The 21,631-nt window shown below is 43.4% G+C and overlaps 1 protein-coding gene and 1 non-coding gene across 4 annotated transcripts in view; one reads left to right on the top strand and one right to left on the bottom strand.

Moving 5' to 3' along the window:
* LOC126262421 (multiple C2 and transmembrane domain-containing protein) overlaps positions 1 to 21,631 on the bottom strand; it is a 1,124,939-nt gene that overhangs the window by 136,327 nt on the left and 966,981 nt on the right. The gene's annotated exons all lie outside the window — the stretch shown is intronic.
* Trnas-cga (transfer RNA serine (anticodon CGA)) lies at positions 17,189 to 17,263 on the top strand. The gene has a single exon. It is a non-coding gene; the product is annotated as a tRNA-Ser (tRNA).

The following is a 21,631-nucleotide window of genomic DNA, read 5'->3' as shown; positions in this document are numbered from 1 at the left end:
GTTGAGTTACAATTAGAAAGTGACAATAAAGTTTCATTGCTGTATCTGTTCTGAAATTCTAAATTTCTGCCGCGCCGGGTAGCCACGCCGTCAGAGGCGCCTTGTCATAGTTCGCGCGGCTCCCACCCGTCGGAGGTTTGAGTCCTCACCATATATAGCTAATTTCTGGTACTTCCTACAAAGTGAATCAAGAACCCTCTCTACCTCCAGCAGAAATGATCTGAAGTCAGAGTTAGGGGACCTATGAACAACAACAATTAGAAGTTTACGGTATATTAATAATTTTTACTTATGGACCGTCTGACAGCAACTGAATAAAACACAATTTTAGTGCCATACGCGTTTCGCCTTTATTTTCTGCAAGGCATCATCAGTGGCCTGGAATATGTACATATGTTAGCTATTTTATTTACATTTTTGTCATTGTGCCTATAGGTTATAAACAGTTCTGGTGGTTGGTATTTCCTATTAAGTAGTAATGTTTTGAACTGTACTTAGGTTGCGTGGACAATTTCCTACATATTACGCTCCTGTTGCATTTCTGGTGTTGTTCTTCTTCTTATGAACGCCAATTTGCGGTTTTTTTCCCCATTCCACAACACTATGCACTGAACGCTTGTTTTAAAGCAATGTTTTGGTTTCTGTTGCCGACTGTCAAATTTTTTTGCCAAAGATCGAATGTTATTGCCAAACTTATGAGTGTAACTATTGAAGTATCTGTGGTCTGTTCGTGTATGCATATGTGTGTGTGCGTGTGTGTGTGTGTGTGTGTGTTTTTTGGTGTGATATATATTTTTTTGTGCTGTGTGTGTGTGTGTGTGTCTCCAGATGATGTGGGGCAGAGTTTTCTTTTTTCTTTTATTTTTTATTTTTTTTATTATTTTTTGTTTTATGTTATCATTTCCTTTACTAAGTGTAGTAGGGAGCCTGTGTTGATGTGTGTTTGTTCATTTATCACATGTTTGTTTTCTGCTATGGCTTTCTGGATGTGGAAGTTTTCTTGCATTTGTATAAGATGTTTGTCATGGTTGCATATTCTCATTATTTTCATTTCTTGTTCCATGTTTGTAGGATGATGGTTGTAGTTTTTTAAATGCTCTGCAAATGTGGAATGGTTTGTTTCATACTTCCAACATCTGATATGTTCTTTGTATCTTGTTTGAAAATTCCTGCATGTCATGCCTATGTATACTTCATCACAACTTTGACATTCAAGTTTATATTCCTGATTGTTGGAATTTGTCTCTCTTGGTAGCTGGCTGGCTTAGGTGTTAGAAGTTTAGTTTCACTAAATTCAACTGCTCCTGCACAAAATTCAAATATCTGTTCACTGCAGTGCCGTGATACGTCTATGGACTCAAATGGAATACTGTTTTTTTACATACACAGCCACTCCCCCACCCCACAAGGAACTCTTTGAAAAACAGCTAGCTAATCTGTATCCTGGTAAAGAAAGCCTCTGAATTGTCCAATTATTTAACTGATTCTCTGATATGCTAATAATTTCACAGTCAACACCTAGAAGCAGTTCACTAACTTTATCTCTAAAATAATCAATATAATTAAAACAGTTGCTCATAATAATGGATATAAACCAATAATAATAGGAAAACTCCACAACAAAATGCAAACAAAAACCACGGATCTACTTAACAGTAATCCACACAACATGCACTCCAAAATAAATCACTGTTCCACAGAAGCCAAACCTAAATATGCTGCACTCCCATACATAGGCCCACTATCATACCAAATAGCAAAATTAGTTAAAAAAATATCACAATCAGATTTCCCGCAAATAATAAATTACAGCAAAAAGTAATCCATGATGTAAATACCTTCAAGAGTCCCTACAGTAAATCAGGAATATACAAGCACAAATGTGATACATGCCCAAAATTCTACATTGGACAGACAGGCAGAAGTTTTGAAGTTAGATACGAAGAACACATTGATGCTTTAAGGCTTGGTAACTTGAACAAATCTGCATTTGCAGCCCATATTTCTGAAGAAAACCATTCAGTGAGAAACACTGAGAACAACTTAAAAAATTTACATCGAGCAGAAAAAGGAGCCACTATGAATAAATTAGAAAAAATAGAAATACACATACACACACCAAAAAAAGAAAAACAGCATCCCAGTCTATATCCTTAATGAACTAAATGACTTAACACCCCTTTCCTGAAAAATTTCCAAAAATTATTTCCCAACCTCCAAAGCAAATAATATTCCTACACCTATCTGCAGATCAAATAACAAATTTGTATGTTACTACAATTTTCATGATGCTAAATGTAAATAAATAATGTGCTGTCTTATCCACATATAATTAAAAAATCTTTGACATGGAACATCTTTATAATGTGACATTATTCGCTCTAAAATTCACAAAATCAATATCTCTCTGTACTAGTGTAAAATGCGTTTCAGTTGCATAAGTGAATATATGATCCTTTACCAGACATGTGACATCTTTATAATGATACGACATATCATAGTATCTTTGACACTCATGTACTTGTAAACACTTTGTATCTGTCATAACATGTGATGCATGTTAGAAATGTATTCTGTGACAAATCTAAAGTTCCCGGTGATTCAAATTTATGTGTTCAACGATAAGAATGTGGTGGAAATGTATTCTGTGACAAATCTAAAGTGCTCAGCGATACAAATTTATACTTGCAACGATAAGAATGTGGTGAAAACTACGAACATCATTCGTTGGACAAAAACTATAAAAACAAATACTCCAGACCGACATTTCACGCAAGTCACATCCCAGTGCAAATCTGTAACGCAACCATCTGTGTGGCGTGCTTGTAATTATGTATTATTTTCATTTTAGGACAATTAATCAATAAAAAACGCACCACGCGTTCTAGTGAAAGCATGAAAGCCGTCTAACGATGAATTGCAATGATTCGAAACCGGTAATGATACCTTTCGAAAAAATGAAAGAAAAGGTCCTTTTTAGGAATTAGATCCGTTATTCGTCAGTTCAGTACACAGTTGCGAAGTAGCAAAAGCATGGAGAATCTAACAATGTTTTGTTTCTAATGACTGGACCAGAATGTTCGAATGAACCCATTATTGAGTATTGCTGATGTGTTTAAGAGCCCGACCAAGTCGAGTTAATGGAAGATATTGAAGCAATTCAGAAGCAGAAGCTTGCTGTTACAAAAAGTTTTTACCCATCGGTTCGATTAGAATGCCAGCGTTGCAGAAGTGCGCCGACGGCTTACATTGGATGGGAATCCTTGGAGGGGAGCTGTAAGGAAATTCAAAAAAATCGCATTAGCAACAGACTGCACAACGATTATTCTGCCTCCATCGTTCATCTCGTGTAAGGACAAAATACACCCATGAACCAAAGTATTATGAGCGCTGTTCACCGCGAGACTTAATGACACCTGGTGCTGTTCCGAGCACATGACACGAAAGTATATAAGCGGAACAGAGATGGATGGGGTATTGTTTTAGCGATGACATGAGCTGCAAATGGAGAAATCCACTGACGTAAACGACGTTGACGAAGGGCAGATTGTTATAGTCCGGAGCCCGGGTACGAGCATCGCGAAAACGGCGAATCTGGTCGGCTGTTGGCGTGCTACAGTCCGGAACACCTATGGAAAAGTGGTTGAAGGACCATAAAACCACGAGTAGGCTACTAAGTGTCGAACGTCTGCGCCTCCTCACAGAGCACGCAGGTCGGCGGCTTTGCCCGCATCGTAAAGCAGAATAGGCGGCGATCTTTGGCAGATCGGAAGACAGAGTACAATGCTGGCCTAGGCACAAGCGTTAAGGATCACAACGTTCAATGCACATTGTCTGGGCTGTCCATGTTTACCCAGCGAAATCGTCAATTCTGATGCAATGAGCATGAGATCTTTGAGATTGGACGGGTGATCAATGGTAACATAACGCTTGGTCAATTAAATCATGTTTCTTGTTGCAACAGGTCGACGGTCGTGTGTGGATACGGCATCAGCCAGATACTGGCTGCTTGAAACATTATTCACGCCAGGGCTGCAGACCTGTGCGGCAGTAGTATTCAAAGGTGGACATTCACCTCGTCATCCACGGGACTTGCGGTAATCGTGGACGGCACCAACACAGCTGTGGACTACGTGAATATTATTGCGGACCATCTCCATCCCGTCATGATTTTGTCTTCTCCGACGGTGACGGCATCTTCCAGGATAACTGTCCATGTAACAAAGCCCATCGTCACATTTTCCTGATCTGTACCCAATGGGAAACACCTGGGACGCTGTCGGACAACAGTTTCGCTTCCACATAAACAACCGGCCCGTAATTTACGTGAAGTGCGTGACCTATGAGTAGACATCTATTGCTACATGCCTCTGGAAACCTAACGAGGACTTGTCGAATGCGTGCCACGCAGAATCACTGCTGTATTGCGTTCCAAGGTGGACCAATACGTTATGAGGCTGGTAGCCATAATGTTATAGCTCGTCAGTGTAAGAGCGATTGGCAGTCGTAATAGGCCATGATACTTCCCTCGCTCTACTTGCGAGTGGCAGACGGAAGTGAATGACTAGCAGTGGTGCTAATATTATCCGCCATGCACTGTAAAGGGTTGCGCAGTATGTCTGTAGACAGAAATGTATATTGGTTCCCATGTGGAGAAAAGTATGGCACTCCACAAGGTTTCAAGCAGGGAACATAACGAGAGACAGGATACATATCTTGGAAAAAGACTAGGTTCAAATATTTATCCACTTATTCATATTTGCAGCGTCTGCATCACTTCAGCGGAACCACAGATAGTTTCGTTAAGCAGGACGACAGCAGATATCTTATCGCGTCCTCGTCAATATTGACAGAAGGTGTCGTCTCTAACGATGTAGCTGTCGACGGGGCGTGTAACATAAACAGTAAACGACAAGACGACATAATGTTACAGGTAAAGTGTTCATTTCAGGTTGTGTGTTCAGTGTACGTAACATTTTTTTTAGACGCAAGGAACAGTTTCTATAGTATTTCCGTCCGCTACCACAACAAAGCTTTTCCCCGGACTCATTCTACTGTCTGCCTTCATTGGTTGTTTGAAATGTTCTTGTAAATAAGAATTTAAATTTACAGGTTTGAAGAGAGTCTGAGCTGTTCGTTATTTAAGCTAGTTTGAATGCTAAGTGTAAGAAAACGGACATTATACAACATCACTGAATTTAACAGTGGAGGGAAAAATTGCACTGGAGGAACTAGGCGTCGTTTCAGAAAGGCCACTTTGTTAGGGGCTATTACTTAGATTTAAAAAAAAAATAGTTTTGATCGTCACAGAAGATACCCCGAACATTTTACGTCATGTTTACCAACGTCAGTCATTACGAGAATTAACATACGTAATAACTGTGATCATTACACTTTTGTGTTACACGGTAATAATTGAAAAATCTAATATCTGAGTACTTTAAATAGAAAGTTTAAAGGCCACAGAAATCTGTGGCGCCACAATTGCGGGTTTCTACTTGTTCATTACTTAGCAAGCGGGCGACAATGGCCAGTCCAGTTCAGTATTGTTGCGAGCGACCAAGAGGGAAGGACCATCTGAGCCCTAGCAGAAAACGACACTTCATAAAAAAATGTACGCGTCCACAGAAGACTATGTTATGAGTCTGTTGGGATAAAGACGGCAACGCAGACTACGACTGCCTCTCCAGGCATGTAAGCAAAAACGCTGATATTTATTGACAGCTGAGATTCTCTGTTGTAGCAAAGAAACCAAAACAACAGAAAATTCTGAATAATTGCTGCTGTAACACGGAAATATACGTCTGCATCCCGTTAACAAATACCAAAATAATCTACATAGAAGGCTTCTTGGGACGGGGACGAAGTCCCACATTCTTCAAATTCTTCTTCACCTTTTCTGTTCTCTATTCGATTTTCTTCGTGCGAACACCTGCGATAACTCTGTTTTCGGACGTGGACTCTAGAAAGTACTCCAGCATTAGGAGATTCACTAGCCGATTTGTGTGTGCCGCTCAGCTGGAATTGGAACTTACCGTAGCAAAAAAAGTTTGTATGAGATTAATAGGACGCCACTGTTCCTTTCTGACACTTGGTAGGCAGCACGACAGCGTAAGATTAATTTGCATCTTCTTCCACGTCGATTGTTTGAATTTATTCTAAGGAGTATCAATATTTACTGATCTTCATGTAAAAATTGAGAGTGCGCTGTCGCTATTTGGTTTTAAAGCCGAGCGATAATGTAACGTGTTTTTGTTGTTATAGTGAATGAAGGGTGGATGGAAGGGAGGAAGGGAGAGGCAAGTTTAACGTCCCGTCGATGAAGAAGTCATTAGAGAGGAGTACAATATCGAAGTGGTAAAGAATTCGGTCGCCTACTTTCAAAGGCATCCTGGCATTTTCCTTAAACATTTAGGGATACTTGGAAAGTCTGTATCTCGTTGGCCGGACAGGGAGTTGAACCGTGATCCTTCCGAATATGAGTACAATATCTTATCACTTCACGAAGTCAAATGTTTTGTGTAGTAAGTACTTTTGTGGAAATACTTCATCATCATAGTAAGTGTGTATGAAAAACAGAGTAATACCCACGTCTGAACAGGGTAACCTGTTTAATCTGGTGTCACCTTCAGTTAGCTAAGTAGGTTTGTGAAGTTCAGTTGGTACCAGGCGCGGCTGATCTCAGCAGTTCGTAAGTTACATGGGGCCGGCCGGCTATTAGCGTGGCTGTCTGTCAGGGCCAAACCGGCGATCTCGTGAGTTCCGTCTTGAGCGAGGTGTTTCTTACTTGCCTCGCACGTCGGGCTGCTATCTTATCGCAGTTTCCTGTCGGCTCTCGTGAGGTGTGTTAGCACTTGGGCGTTAAAAAACGGCTGTTCAGCGCTGACAAACTAAACTCTTTAAGCACGAATGAAGCTTAAATGGGCTAACAACACCCACTGTTTGAATTACCTTTTTCATTTTTAAAGTCCCACTACATCAAGACTTCATTCATTAAAGTTAAGTAAATAACATTATCAACTGTTTGGATTTTTTTTTTCTTTTCTTTCTGACCTCCTCGTGCAGTGTAATCTGTAAAGTGTTAGTTTGCAAGAGCCACAACTGGACCAAAAGTTTCCGTGAAGGTAATCGGAGTGCCAGTCCCTCGTAGGAGACATAAAGTACAAGCAAATATAACCGTACAGAAAACAGAGTTCACGTTACTCACAAAATTTGTGTTTTTACATGGCAGATAACGCTCTTGCATCAAGAAGAGTACCTAGCTGTACATAAATGTGTCAGATTCCCTAGGAGTAAAATCTCAGTAGGTGCTACACTAATTGACAGCTTAACTTCGGTTCAACACATAACTAATGAGGAGGTATTGAATAGAATTGGGGAGAAGAGGAGTTTGTGGCACAACTTGACAAGAAGAAGGGACCGGTTGGTAGGACATGTTGTGAGGCATCAAGGGATCACAAATTTAGCATTGGAGGGCAGCGTGGTGGGTAAAAATCGTAGAGGGAGATCAAGAGATGAAATACACTAAGCAGATTCAGAAGGATTTAGGTTGCAGTAAGTGCTGGGAGATGAAGAAGCTTGCACAGGATAGAGTAGCATGGAGAGCTGCATCAAACCAGTCTCAGAACTGAAGACCACAACAACAGGTGCGGACGCTGCACAGCGGGATAACGCCACAAGGAAAAATCTTCGGCACGGTGCACTTCATGTAAGCTGGCCGGACAAGAAATGCCCGTTATAAGAGCACAGTGGTTTGGAGCGTTCTAGATGGTGCAAAACTGGTTCTAGATGGTCATTTGACCATCCATCGCCAACATTAGTGTTGTGGTGGGGTGCATGTGACAATCGGTTGTATGGAATCGGCGCAGTTAAATGGATGGACGTTGAGATGTGATAGAATAGGAGAAAGGAGCTACCATGAAACTTTCTGGTACGTCAAAACTGTGTGCCGGGCCGGGACTTGAATCTTTGGTGAGCAATTGCTCTACCGGCTAAGCAATCCAAGTACCACGATCCACCCATACTGCTTTACTTACGCCAATGGAATGTAGCAGATGTACCGGTTTTACTTCCGCCAGTGGAAAGTAGCAGATGAGGTACTAGCTGTGCTTCCGCCAGCAGCAGGTAGCAGAGGAGGTACTGGCTTTACTTTCGCCAGTGGAAGTTAGCCGATGAGGTACTGGAGTAAGTAAAGCTATGAGTGTGGGTAGCGTGTCGTGCTTGGAAAGCTAAGCCGGTAGAGCACTGGCCCACGAAAGGTAAAGCTCCCAATTTCGAGTCCCGGTTTGGCACACAGCTTTGATATGGCAGGAATTTTCAGATCAGTGCACACTCGGCTGCACAGTGAAAATTCATTCTGGAAAGGAGCTTTCATCCTTGGTTGCACCAATGACCAAATAATGAATGAAGTTTTCCGATTTGTTGGTGCATCAACGCGAACTGTCTAGAGACTAAACACTAAATGGTGTACCACTCGAAGTCACGTAACAACGCGTACGAGCGACGGTCAGTATCCTAACGGGTAGAGACCGGAGACCAGACGACAAGGAGAGGCACAGCCTCACGAATGTCATGCTGCAGTCAGTGAATGCTGATCCATCACAACCAGTTTTCGAGCGAACACTGGGAGGAAAGTACACGTAGTGGATATTTGGAATTTTGTACCTCGCGAAAGGTTATTGCTCACAGCAGCCAGCGGCTCGTAAAGCTACACGACTTAAGGGTGGGGGAAGGGGGTAAACAGTACAGAAATTGGACGATAGCTGACTGGGGGCGTGTAGTGTGGTCTGACGAGTCGGTATTTTCGCTCTTTCTGAAATAATGATCGGCGTGTGCTGCGGCGACTGCTTACGGGAAATCAGTCGAAATAACGATTTTTTAAAATTGAGTTTAGCTATTACGCGTAGATATGTATGGTTTTTGTATGTTTGATGTACGTTAATACGAAAGAAAGAGCGTTTTCTAATTAACGACACATCCCCTTCAGCCTGCTTGCAATTGAGCTGTCATCCCGTCTGCAGCAGACTTTCTTTGTATTAACTCTATTCCTTAACCACTGGTTTGCAAGTTGGTCAGCCTGGTGTCAAGCGAGTGTGCTTGACAGCTTAATTTCAGTTCAACATTCTATTTTCGTTTTACTAGTCGTAGTGATTTGAAATATTACTTGATTTTAGGAAGTAATCTTATTGTGTTTGTAGTTATATTTTAGCTGTGCAGATCGTAAATACGGTCAGAATAAGAATGTTTCATAGTAGGAATAAGTTTAAAGGTAACAGAGGAGCTCTGTCGCACTCTCTGACCAAAGACCCCGGGTCATGATGTAAGTATCAGAGAGCTAGTGTAACTGATGATGAATATAGACATACCCATTACCTAACAACTTCAGTAACAGATTTTATAAAACCTTTCCATAGAGACTTAGCTAGCAAAACCTTACTTGCTTAATGCAACCATGGGAGAACTCAAAATCCCAACGAAAATGTCAATGGGAACACTTGCCTGAAACCGTATTTTTGGGCCTCAAACCACTGAAAACTGGTTCAATCGATGCACTGTTGTGTTTCAACGATGGGTCAGCCAGCAGGTTGAAATTTTTCACTGATATGCGCACAGAACCTCGGGTGAATACGAAGAACGCGATTCTTTCAATTGACCAGAACTGTGGATGCGGGAGACTGAGAAGAGTGGACCACTCAATATGTCAAAACGTGGGCTGGCGGGCACAGAAACACGCAACAGTGACTGGTAAGGAACTGACGAATTTTAACCTTTTAATGTAGGTTGAAAAGATTGTATCACAACTTCAAAGGCATTCCCCAAAAGTATGAAACTTTTAGCTTTAGGTACAATTTTCCCTGAAACTAATACATCTATGTCAATGAAACTTGATAGACAGATTAATGAGTTCACATATATTAAAATGTAGTAGAATTATGGCAATCAAAGGAAATGTGTGACAAATATTTAGATGTTGCTTTTTTTTAAATGCCAATTTTTTAGGTCACATAATTTTTTTGGAATTTCTAATGTTAGGTTAGTTAGGTTAGTGTTGTTTTAACGTCTCATCGACAACGAGGTCATTAGAGACGGAGCGCAAGCTCGGGTTAGGGAAGGATGGGGAAGGAAATCGGCCGTACCCTTTCAAAGGAACCATCCCGGCATTTGCCTGAAACGATTTAGGGAAATCACGGAAAACCTAAATCAGGATGGCTGGAGACGGGATTGAACCGTCGTCCTCCCGAATGCGAGTCCAGTGTGCTAACCACTGCGCCACCTCGCTCGGTGAATTTCTAAGTGATAACAATGCTGTTGTCATATAAGTAATTAACTTTGATGAAGATATGACAACTTATGCATGATTCAAATTTCCTTTGATTTGAACGAATAGCTTTTGAGAGGAAGTGTACCAACGTTAGTACTCTCAACCACAGGAAATTCGATCACGACCAGGTCCCGTTAATGAACTGTCAACTTCCGTGTGTGGAGGGTGTAGTTCATACCAGAATGTTTATCTCAAGATTCTCTGTGATCAAATGTGGTTCTACACTTCAATGATGTCTATGCTGTGTGGACTCTCCCGTCTTCCAAGATGATAATGCCCGTATTGCTAGGGATAGATAAGTACGTTGCTGGTTTGGCGAACACTCAGGTAGCCTATTGCACCTCGACTGGCCTACTAAATAGCTCGATGTTAATTCCATGGAAAATGTGTGGGTGTATTTGGAGCAGTGGGTGAAACGCAGAAATTAACATTCTAGCAATATGGAAGCCTTACGGGAACTAATCACCAGTGAGTGGCTTCAGCTGGATGTTGTATATCTGAAGAACCTTAGGGTCCGCCAACTCTCGCTGAAGTCAGGTCATTATCAAGGCTAAAGAAGATGATGTACAGTATTGGTAGAATTTCAAGTAATACTCGATGGCTTGCTGCACTAGCCGGTCTCTGTGGCCGAGCGGTTCTAGGAGCTTCAGTCTGGAACCGCGCGACCGCTACGGTCGCAGGTTCGAATCTTGCCTCGAGCATGGATCTGTGTGATGTCCTTAGGTTAGTTAGGTTTAAGTAGTTCTAAGTTCTAGGGGACTGATAACCTCAGATGTTAAGTCCCATAGTGTTCAGAGCCATTTGAACCATCCCTACACTATGACGCCAGGAATAATACCGCTGTGGCTCTCCAACAGATTGGAAGAATGGGAACCCACTCCAGGAAGCCGCCATACTCGCCGACGTACCCATCCGGGGTAGTGTAGAACTGTAACTCATCGCTGAACAGAACGCTACGCCATTCATGACGATTCCATCTTCCCAGACCGCTGAACCACTAGAAATGCATCCGTTTGTGTTGTTGCGTTGTAGTGGTAACGACAGCCTATACGTGTAAAGGTAGTTCCATAGTCTGGCTGCTCTTAGTCTCAAACCAATGGTTCCGGAATGACACAGAATGTTGAAGTGAGTGGGGAGTCCGTTAGTTGTTCTCGGATGAAAGGCGCGGATGAGAAGAGATTACGATTTGGTTACGATGTGCTTGGACCACAACACAACAATCATCGCTTGTGGTGGTCAGACGTGGTCGATCGCAACCTTGACGACGAATATTACTGCCATCATGTTCCCATGCAGTTCAACATCGGGCAACTTTCACATCTGAATGCCCCACAGATCTGAATCCTGCAATCCGGCCAAGTAGAGACCGACCATCAAATCTCTTTCCGACACTGTGAGGTGATGATTCCGCTGTTCCACACCTTGGCATCTTCATGTAATTCACAACGATCACTCAAAAACGGATGCTGTTCACTCCCCCCCCCCCTCACCCCCACCCCCTCAGTCCCAGGCCTGGTAACAACACTATACACGACCAACATTTAATGCACCCTTGCAGTCTATTAGATGTTTTACCTGTGACACAGAACTGCAACTGTACTCATTTATATACCCGCCAATGGGGTATACGTACACCAAGTTACACTGAAATCCGACATATTTTCTAGGTGCTTGGCCTTCTTTGTCAGGCAGCGTACTTTCGCCACGCCGGCCGCTGTGGACGAGCGGTTCTAGGCGCTTCAGTCTGGAACCGCGTGACCGCTACGGTCGCAGGTTCGAATCCTGCCTCGGGCATGGTGTGTGTGATGTCCTTAGGTTAGTTAGGTTTAAGTAGTTCCAAGTTCTAGTGGATCGATGACCTCAGATGTTAAGTCCCATAGTGCTCAGAGCCATTTGAACCATTTTTGAATTTCCGCCACAGTAAACACAAAAACAGGTAAAAACATGGCATCCTGAGCTCTCACTCAGTCAGTATCGAGATCAGCACTGTCCAGTCTATCTCTTTATGTAAGATCTTTAACCATTGTGCTCTTTACATTTGTGACTAGTGTTTACCTCGATGTGCTTTTATCTAAACCTGTACGCTGCAAGCTTCCATACGGTGTATGGTGGTAGGCACATGGTGTAGCAGCGTCAATCTACCTTTCCTAATCCATTTACCAATGGTGCGCAGTAAGAAAGCCTGTCGATAACCCTCTGTATTGGTTCGAATATCTCTAATTTAGCTTAATGGTCATCAGACGACATGTATTTAGAGGAAGTAATACGTTTCTTGACTCATTTGGGAACGTGGGCTTCTAGAATTCAGCAGTAGGGCTCTCAACGATTCACATTGCCTCTCACGTAATGTGTCCTATTGCAGTTTCTTGAAGATACTTTCGCGCTGATCGAACAAATCCGTAACGAATAATGGAGTTCTTTTCTGTCTCTTATGCTTATCTAACTTCCTAAGGGTGCAAAACTGTCGGATCTTGCAGCATAGATCTCAGGCAGACCAGCAGCAGCCAATGGTTTGCGGGCCAGCCACATTTGTAATTTTGCTGTTGGGCGCTGTCAAAAATTCTGTCATAGCGTTCTACAACGCAGTGCTCTACCGCAGTGTGGCTTGGATTGCTACATGCTGTAGCAGAAAGCAACGGTTCACAGCCAGCTACTTGACAAGAACCGAGCACTTTTCCCAACACACGTGGGCAGGGCAAGTATATGTCCTCAGCCAGTAGCTTCATTCCAACAGTGCCATGCATTAATCTGGCATTGCCTCTGCGCCAGTCACCAGTTGGACGTGTAGCCAAGCAGCCATAACTTCATCGAGCAGCACCATCGACTAGGTGAAGCCGCAAGTCTACGAGCCACCAACAAGCCCTGGTGGTTCTGAGTTTCGAGATGACGCTTCTCGTTGGATACCATTGCCTGACACTCCAGCCAGCCTTTGAGAGTCGTGGGTTCGACTCGGTGCGGCTTCACGTCCTTAAGCTGCCCTGAGCCGCAAGCAGAGTACGCCAATCCAGCCGTAGCGGCACTGTGCTGCAGAGCAGACAACCTTCTTGCGTCAGCAAGGCCGCGTCGCCGCCAGCTGCTGTTAACGCTGTCGCGGCAGTTCACGTGCCCCAGGGAATTCATTCGCTGCCACAACCTCTTGGATCGAATCCATCGACCTATTGTAAATCGAATTATAATGAATGTTTCTTCGAACCAGCTTTCTTGACTCTGTACTCGCCGCTCTGCTGGAAGATCCTACCCCCACAGCCTCCTGTACGGGACATTCTGGGGTCAGAAGTAGCGATCGTGCAGTATTGGTGTCAGCAAAGTAGTCAACACAAACACGACACCATTACACAGAACGTACTCAATAACTGATCGACAGATGGTCTTGTAAGCGATCTCTCTTGTGTGTGAATTACACTTCCCCAGGATTCTTGCAATGAATCTGAGTCTGGCATCTCGCTACCCCGAGGCTAGATTAGTGCGGTCCTTCCATGATACTCGAAAGTTGTAACTGAGTCTCTTGACTGATCGCCGATCGTGTAATCAAACGAATGTTTAGTTTTTTACGCGCATATAACTACATTTCGTTATGTTTTGATTCAGCTGCGACCTTGGCATCAGGCACTGGTCGTCTGAAAGTTTTCTAACAAATTTTTAACTGTTGTGTTCACCTTAGCACTCAACATAGAGATGACAGGGAGAGAACCGCGTACTACAGAAACTACAGGATGATTCAGAGAAAAAGTGAAAGAATTAGGTATTGTTGTAAAAGAAGGTTTTAAATTTTTTCTGGCTCTGAGCACTATGGGACTTAACTGCTGAGGTCATCAGTACCCTAGAACTTAGAACTACTTAAACCTAACTAACCCAAGGACATCACACACATCCATACCCGAGGCAGGATTCGATCCTGCGACCGTAGCGGTCGCGCGGTTCCAGACTGTAGCGCCTAGAACAGCTCGTCCACCCCGGCCGGCAAGTTTTAAATAAATTTATTTATGTCGTTAATAGTAAAAACATACAACTTAAGAATAAACAAAGACAATTTATTTTTAAAGATGAAATCTCCATTTCTGCACAAACGTTCCTACAGTCTGTTAGATAAATTGTGCAGTTGCTTCTCGGACCTTAGCTTTCAATTTTCCAGATGTAGCAGGTCGACTACGATACACTCTGCTTTTGAGGTGACCTCAGAAGAAGAAATCGCACGGCGACAGACGAGTGAATCTAGGAGGCCACGGACTGCCACAGTTTCTCAAAATTATACAGTTGCCCTACAACTGGCGTACAGCAGGTACCGATAATCTTGCTGTGTGTGACATTGATCCGGCTTTCTGAAACCAAACATTTTCAATAATTTGTGGAAATGCCTATAGTTTCTCCGTAACAAAGGTTTCAAACATGGCGACATACCGATCCGATGTGACTGTACTCGCAAGGCTCTTCTCGTCTTCAAGAAAATAAGGACCTATTATGCCGTATAATGGCACAGAAGACTGCACGGTATCTCTGTAGCTGTGCAATCGACGTTACAGTAGTTGAGCAGAATTTTCTTGTGTCAAATAGCTTAAGTTTTGTTTGTTAAAAATTAATTAAAATGGAAAAGGACTTTGTCTAACAGTCCCAGATTGAAACTCATTGTCATCGTTTACCTTTTCAAGCATTCGTTCACAGAATTGTCGTCGCGCCAGGTGATCGTTGGGTTTCAGTTCCTGGAAGATCTGGAACTTGTATGGATGTTAATAAACGTCCTTTACAAATTGTCTTCGAACACTTGTACTATGCCACTGTAAATACGATGCATGACGACGGATTGAACGACATATGGTTCTAATGACAACAGTTCGAACAGCCTCGACATTATCTGACGTACAAACGGTTCACACACGGCCTGCAGGTTTCTTTACCATTGCTTAACTTGTTCCATCAAACTTATGTATCAACTTGTTATTTGGATGTGCTGATGAAATTTGATTGTGGCGTCTTAAATTGTACCGATGGTGAAATTCTCTTAGTAGAACCTCCACACTGTTACTATTTTCGGAAAAAAGCTTTAATGGCAAAATCAGTTTGCAGACCACTCCAAGTATCTAAATGGCAAGACGGTCTGAGTTGGTTTCCGTATGTTTATAGTGGAAAACGGTGTGCAGCCTATTGAACGTGTCTTGCGCCAGTCTCACGACGATTAGAGGCCGATGTCATTTTGCTTTTTATGCGATTTTTGGCCCCAGGACGATTAAAAATCGTCTTTTCCCATCCGATGTGGCTCTACTTTGCTGGTGAATGGGATTTACTGACTAATAGTGCCACAACTGTTGACCGCCGAATTTGGGCAGTCATGCGCGTTGAACAGAATGGATGATGTAATGTGCAACTCAAATCAAACTGTCGGGTTGCGATTCACCTGTCATTTGTAGCCGACCTCATTTACATTAAGACGCTTACAGCGTCATCTATTGGTAAAATTTTCGTTGGTTTTTTTCTTCCATGATGTTTCCCCTGAGTCAATAACATGCTGTTCAAATTAGACGTCATTCTGAGGTTTAGTTCTCTTTCTACAGCGTTTTGACACAAATTTTAATTATGGACACAATGCGTGTGTCCACGAGAGAGGCGCGTAAATATTTGAACACTGCAAAGAACCTGCGCCCGCCGCTTGCGACAGCAGGTGCACATAAAATCCCTTGCATCTGCGGGAAGTGTGCGTAGGAACTAGAAAAGGGGCATTAACGTCCGGCTTAAGGAACACAAGAAAAACTTTCGTCTAGGAAACACGCACAAGTCGGCCGTAGCAGTGGGACCAATGAACCATCTAATTTGTTTATCCGATACTACGTTTTTATGAAGATCCGAGTACACTAGGATGTACAGAGAATTCATAAAACTTGATAAGCACAAAAACACCTTTAACAGAAAGGAAGGATCTGAATGGTGCGAAAAGTGACAGTTGACCCTAAATAACGAAAAGTGTGAGGTCATCGACATGAGTACTAAAAGGAACTCAAACTTCGGTTACACGATAAATCAGTTTAATCTAAAAGCCGTAAATTCAACTAAATACCTAGGTATTACAATTACTAACAACTTAAATGGGAAAGAACACATAGAAAATGTTATGGGGAAGGCTAACCAAAGGCTGCATTTTATTGGCAGGACACTTAGAAAATGTAACAGACCTACTAAGGTGACTGCATACACTACGCTTGTCCGTCCTCTTTTAGAATACTGCTGCGCGGTGTGGGATCCTTACCAGGTAGGACTGACGGAGTACATCGAAAAAGTTCAAAGAAAGGCAGCACGTTTTGTATTATCGCGAAATATGGGAGAGAGTGTCACAGAAATGATACAGGATTTGGGCTGGAAATCATTAAAAGAAAGGCGTTTTTCGTTGGGACGGAATCTTCTCACGAAATTCCAATCACCAACTTTCTCCTCCGAATGCAAAGATATTTAGTTGATACCGACTTACACAGGGCGGAACGATCACCACGATAAAATAAGGGAAATCAGAGCTCGTTACGGAAAGATGTAGGTGTTCATTCTTTCCGTGCGCTATACGAGGATGGAATAATAGAGAATTGTGAAGGTGGTTCGATGAAACCTCTGCCAGGCACTTAAATGTGATTTGCAGAGTATCCATGTAGCTGTAGATGTAGATGTAGAAGGAGTATGCGCCGATATGAAACTTCCTGGCAGGTTAAAAGTATGTGCCGGACCGAGACTCGAACTCGGGACCAGTCTGTGGCTAAGCCATGTCTCCGCAATATCCTTTCTTCCAGGAGTGTTAGTTCTTCAAGGTTCGCAGAAGAGCTTCTGTGAAGTTTGGAAGGTAGGAGACGAGGTACTGGCAGAATTAAAGCTGTGAGGACTGGTCGTGAGTCGTGCTTGGGTAGCTCAGTAGGTAGAGCACTTGCCCTCGAAAGGCAAAGGTCCCGAGTTCGAATCTCGGTCCGGCACTCAGTTTCAATCTGCCAGGAAGTTTCAGGAAAGAAGGATGTTCAGAATTAAACACGTTCTGGGCTTCAGTGCTGAATAAGCCAACAGCACCAACTCTTCCCAACTATAGGCCCCGTAACACAGATCGGTGCTACTCCGCGATCTTAGGCAGTGGTCCGAAGATGCCGCGAAGGGAGAAGGGAAGATTAAAGTTTAACGTCCCTCGACAACTAGGTCATTCAAGACGAGTACGAGCTCGGGTTGTTTCAAGGATAGGGAAGGAAATCGGCCGTGCCCTTTCAGAGGAACCATTTCAGTATTTGCCTGGAGCGATTTAGGGAAATCGCAGAAAACTTAAATCTGAACGGCCGTAGGCGAGTTTGAACTGTCGTCCTCCCGAATGCGAGTCCAGTGTGCTGACCAAGGGATGTCCGCCGGCCACCGTGTCATCCATCCTCTGCCTTGCGGTTTCATGACGATATGGTCTGGAGGAGCGAGCGATCAGCACAAAGCTCTCCCAGTCGTTTTGCCGACTTCCCAGACCGCGGATGTATTCGAGTTAAATCAAACAATTTTGAGAGAAGTAGATTAGGAAATACTAGAAGTAGTAGCTGAGGATTCCTGTTTAACCAACAAAATAACTGATGATGGACGTAGTAGAGAGGATTTAAATACAGACTTTAGCACAATAACAGTTAACATAGAATGTAAATTTAAGTGCTAGGAAGCCTTCTGCTAAGGTATTTGTCTGGGGAGTAGCCTTACACGGAAATGGAATATAGGTAACAAACAATTTAGGCAAGAAGAGAAGTTTTTTAAATGTGGTGCTACAGAAGAATGCTGAAGACTAGATCGTTAGATTGGATAGCTAATGGGAGGTTAGTCATTAGAATTGGACTAAAAAGAGATTTATGGCTAAACTTCACTAAAAGAAGGGATAACTTGGTAGAACACATGCTGAGGCATCAAGAAATTTTTTGGTAATGGGGGAGATGCGGGGGAGTAAAAACTGGAGGCTTGCCAAGACTCGACCACAGAAATGGATGAAGCTTGCAGTAGTTATTGGAGATGAAGAGATTTGCACAGAACAGAGTAGCGTAGAGAGATGCATCAAACCAGTCTTCTGACTGAAAACGACTCTCAGCTGATTCTAAAAACAATTTTGTGACACTGGAAAAACGGAATTGGTGTTTAGGTAGTGAGGCCCATGCCTTGGATTTTCATTACCTGATAAGAAAATTTTCGAGGATTTCATCTTGCAACATTTTGTTGCATTACATAGTTGTGATGCATCGTTTTTATTAATCTATTCATAGGAGGGCTGGTCGTAATGTTTTAATCATCACCTCGGGAAAATAAAGTTAAGTAATTAATTGTTATTTGTTAAGAGGAACATGTTTGTAGTCCTGGTACAAGTTGAAATCTACTCGCCACGGCACCGTAGCACATCGCTTGAGGAGTCAAAAATAAAACTCCGCAGCCCATTGATAAAGTGGAGTATCATTTGGCAGTTGACATTTCCAGCATTGTGACAATCCTTGTTGGAAGTATGATGGAAGGAAGGAAGAACAGAGTTTAATGTCCGATTGACGTGGAGGTCATTGTTTCGAGGATGGAAAAGCAAATCAGCCGTTACCTTTCAAAGGAAGCATCACGGCATTTGTCTGGAGTGATTTAGGGAAATCACGAAAAATCTAAATCAGGATGGTCAAACACGGATTTCAACTTTCGTCCTTCAGAATGTGAGTCCAGTGTACTTCCGACTGCGCCACATCGCTCGGTCTTGGAAGTGTGTGGAAAAAATGCACTCCCATATGATAATAGTTAAGGTTGTGCAGACGCTTCCAGCGTAGACAGTCAAGTGTAAATGACGAAGAATGAAGTGACAGACCATCTGTCTGTGAAGAACCGGGAATTGCGAAAGATATGGAGACTCTGGTGCCGCAATCGAGGAGACGGGGGAAAATGTACGAACCAGTCGTGGATCAGTTTTCAACATCTTGTGCCACTTTTTGAACATGACAAGGTCGCCACACGCTGGCTTCTGCTACTGCTCTAGTCCATTAAAACACACACACACACACACACACACACACACATACCAAACCGAGGTCACCTAATCACCATGATGAGAGCACAGTTCATCACTGCCGCAAGCATCGCAAGCACTGGAAACGTATGGATTAACCATTCCTAAATAGGCGAAGAAGTAACCGTCACCGGGTGAGATGATTCAGAGTAGATTTTTGGAATTGTCACGGTGTTAGCTTGTGCCGAAACGCACTGCCGAAACGTCCTGTTGAAGTTACGGGAGATTGTCTAGGTGAAACGTCGTGGGAAGCTGTCGAAGCCCCAGCTTGTACAAGGTACTGCTCAGGTAGGACACGGTCACAGGTGCTGCTTGCGTGCATCAAGCTTCGTTTTCTCCTGAGATGGCACTCAAGCGCTTCTACCGGTTTCCTCGGGTGAAGAAACCATTGGGTGACAGGCAGTTCCACTGTGGCAGACAGTTAACTTTCGAGGTGGAACGTTTACGGAACAGGCAAAATGCGACCAGAAACTTTTCGTTTGAGAGCGTTGCTGCAACGTATATGAATGTAGCGCGAGTACGACGCGGGTATATACGCACTAACTCATTGGCAAGGGTTTAATGTGGAATTTGCGTCTTTCTGACAAGCGTGTGGTTAGAGCGGAAACGTGAAATATGGCGAACTTCTTGTGAAATGCGTCCAAACAGGACCAACTTGCTGTTATTCTTTTCTTGGCTGCCAAACGACTAACACCGATAGACATCCGTGGACGAATGAAGAAAGTGTACGGAGCAGCGTGTCTGTTGCAAACCACCGTTGTGGAATGGTGCGCCAAGTTCCGTGCTGATTGCGACTCGACGCAAGACGCTCCTATATCGCAAATGTCGAAACGCAGAAGTTACGCTAAATCATGTGGGAGATACTCCAGTACTCGCCCTATAGTCCTGATCTCTCCCCAGGCAGTTATCACACCTTCGGCGCTATAAAAAGGGCCTTGTCTGACGAGGATGTGCAGCATGCAGTTACGGACTTCTTCACGCAGCAGGATGCTGTGTTTTGCCAAACGGATATCTTCAACCCGGTGCGTCGGTCGGGTGTTTGCTTCTGCGCTCAAGGCGATTTTACCTGTTTGAAATACCGATTATGTACTCTACGGCCTTCGAACGGAAACTTTTTGATCACCCCTTATACAGCCAAGCTTTCCGTCAATTGATGGTTGGGAAAATGTATCGCACTGAAGGGTCAATATGTAGAGAAGGGCTAAAACAGTCATGAAGTTTCATGGTAACAAACTGATTTTTTTTTTCGAGGTGATAAAACTTCTCGACTATCCCCCGTACACGTAACTTCGCTGTTCGTGAAAGTGCACGCAAGTAACTGTCCCAGCAGCAGTCGTAGATTATTCACTGCACGCTGCCTGTGTTTAACTGGGCGTGCATCAACAGCTCGTCACAAGAGAGGCGTCGACTCCCGTCTCCGTGACCTGTCCGCTAAGACAGATCGCTGCTCTGCGATGTGAGTCTGCGACAGGAAATGGGCTCTGCCCGCCGTCTCAAGGGCGCCTCGCGGAACAAATAAAACACGGGGTGAGTGCACGTGGCACGTGTATCGAGCAGTTTGCCGGCAGACCGCCGAGGGCGTTCGATGTGTCCTTTTGAAGCTCTCGGGGCAGCCAAACCCATTACGCTCCACTAAATCGCTCGTGGGAGCGTGGCAGGGGGGAACGGGCCAGTCAGCGACAATGTGTGCGCTGAACCAATCTAGCAGCCTCTCTTTCACCGTGATGACCGACGCACTTGCGGAACTAAAGGCCGTTACTAACATTAATTTCTCTTGAAAAGCAAAATGTTCAAAGATTCCAGCTAAGCGGATTTAATTTTCATTTCCTACATGGCAGATTAGCCTACAGGTATTAAAAAAAATATCTTACTACTCAAGGACAGTTACCTGTCAGCGGCAAGGTAAAAAGCGTGCTACTTTAACCCCTTTTCTGTTATTATAAATTACCGTAAAGGTTTGAATAACTTTTTATTTTTATCTATATTTTTTATACGAGGGTTGGAATTTAAATAGTGGCAACTATTTATTCACAACCGATACAAAAGAGTTACATGTTTGCACCTGTTACCGCCCTTCAAAGTAGTCACCAGCGTTGTGTAGAACCCGTTGCCAGCGATGTGAAAGACGTAGTGTACCGTTAGCAGAGCCTATTCTGTTGATGGTGCGACTGGAGTGTTCTACTGCCTGTCGAATCTCTGGAACAGCTCTGAAGCGAATGCCACGAAGTGGTTCGTTCATCTTCACAATCAAATCAAAGTCACAAGGACTTAAGTCCGGGGAGTATGGTGGATGGTACAGT

The sequence above is a fragment of the Schistocerca nitens genome, chromosome 6 (genome assembly GCF_023898315.1).
Source record: "Schistocerca nitens isolate TAMUIC-IGC-003100 chromosome 6, iqSchNite1.1, whole genome shotgun sequence".
Lineage (NCBI taxonomy): Eukaryota > Metazoa > Arthropoda > Insecta > Orthoptera > Acrididae > Schistocerca > Schistocerca nitens.
Note: the sequence above shows the minus strand (reverse complement) of the source record. Positions and strands in the feature narration are given on the sequence as shown.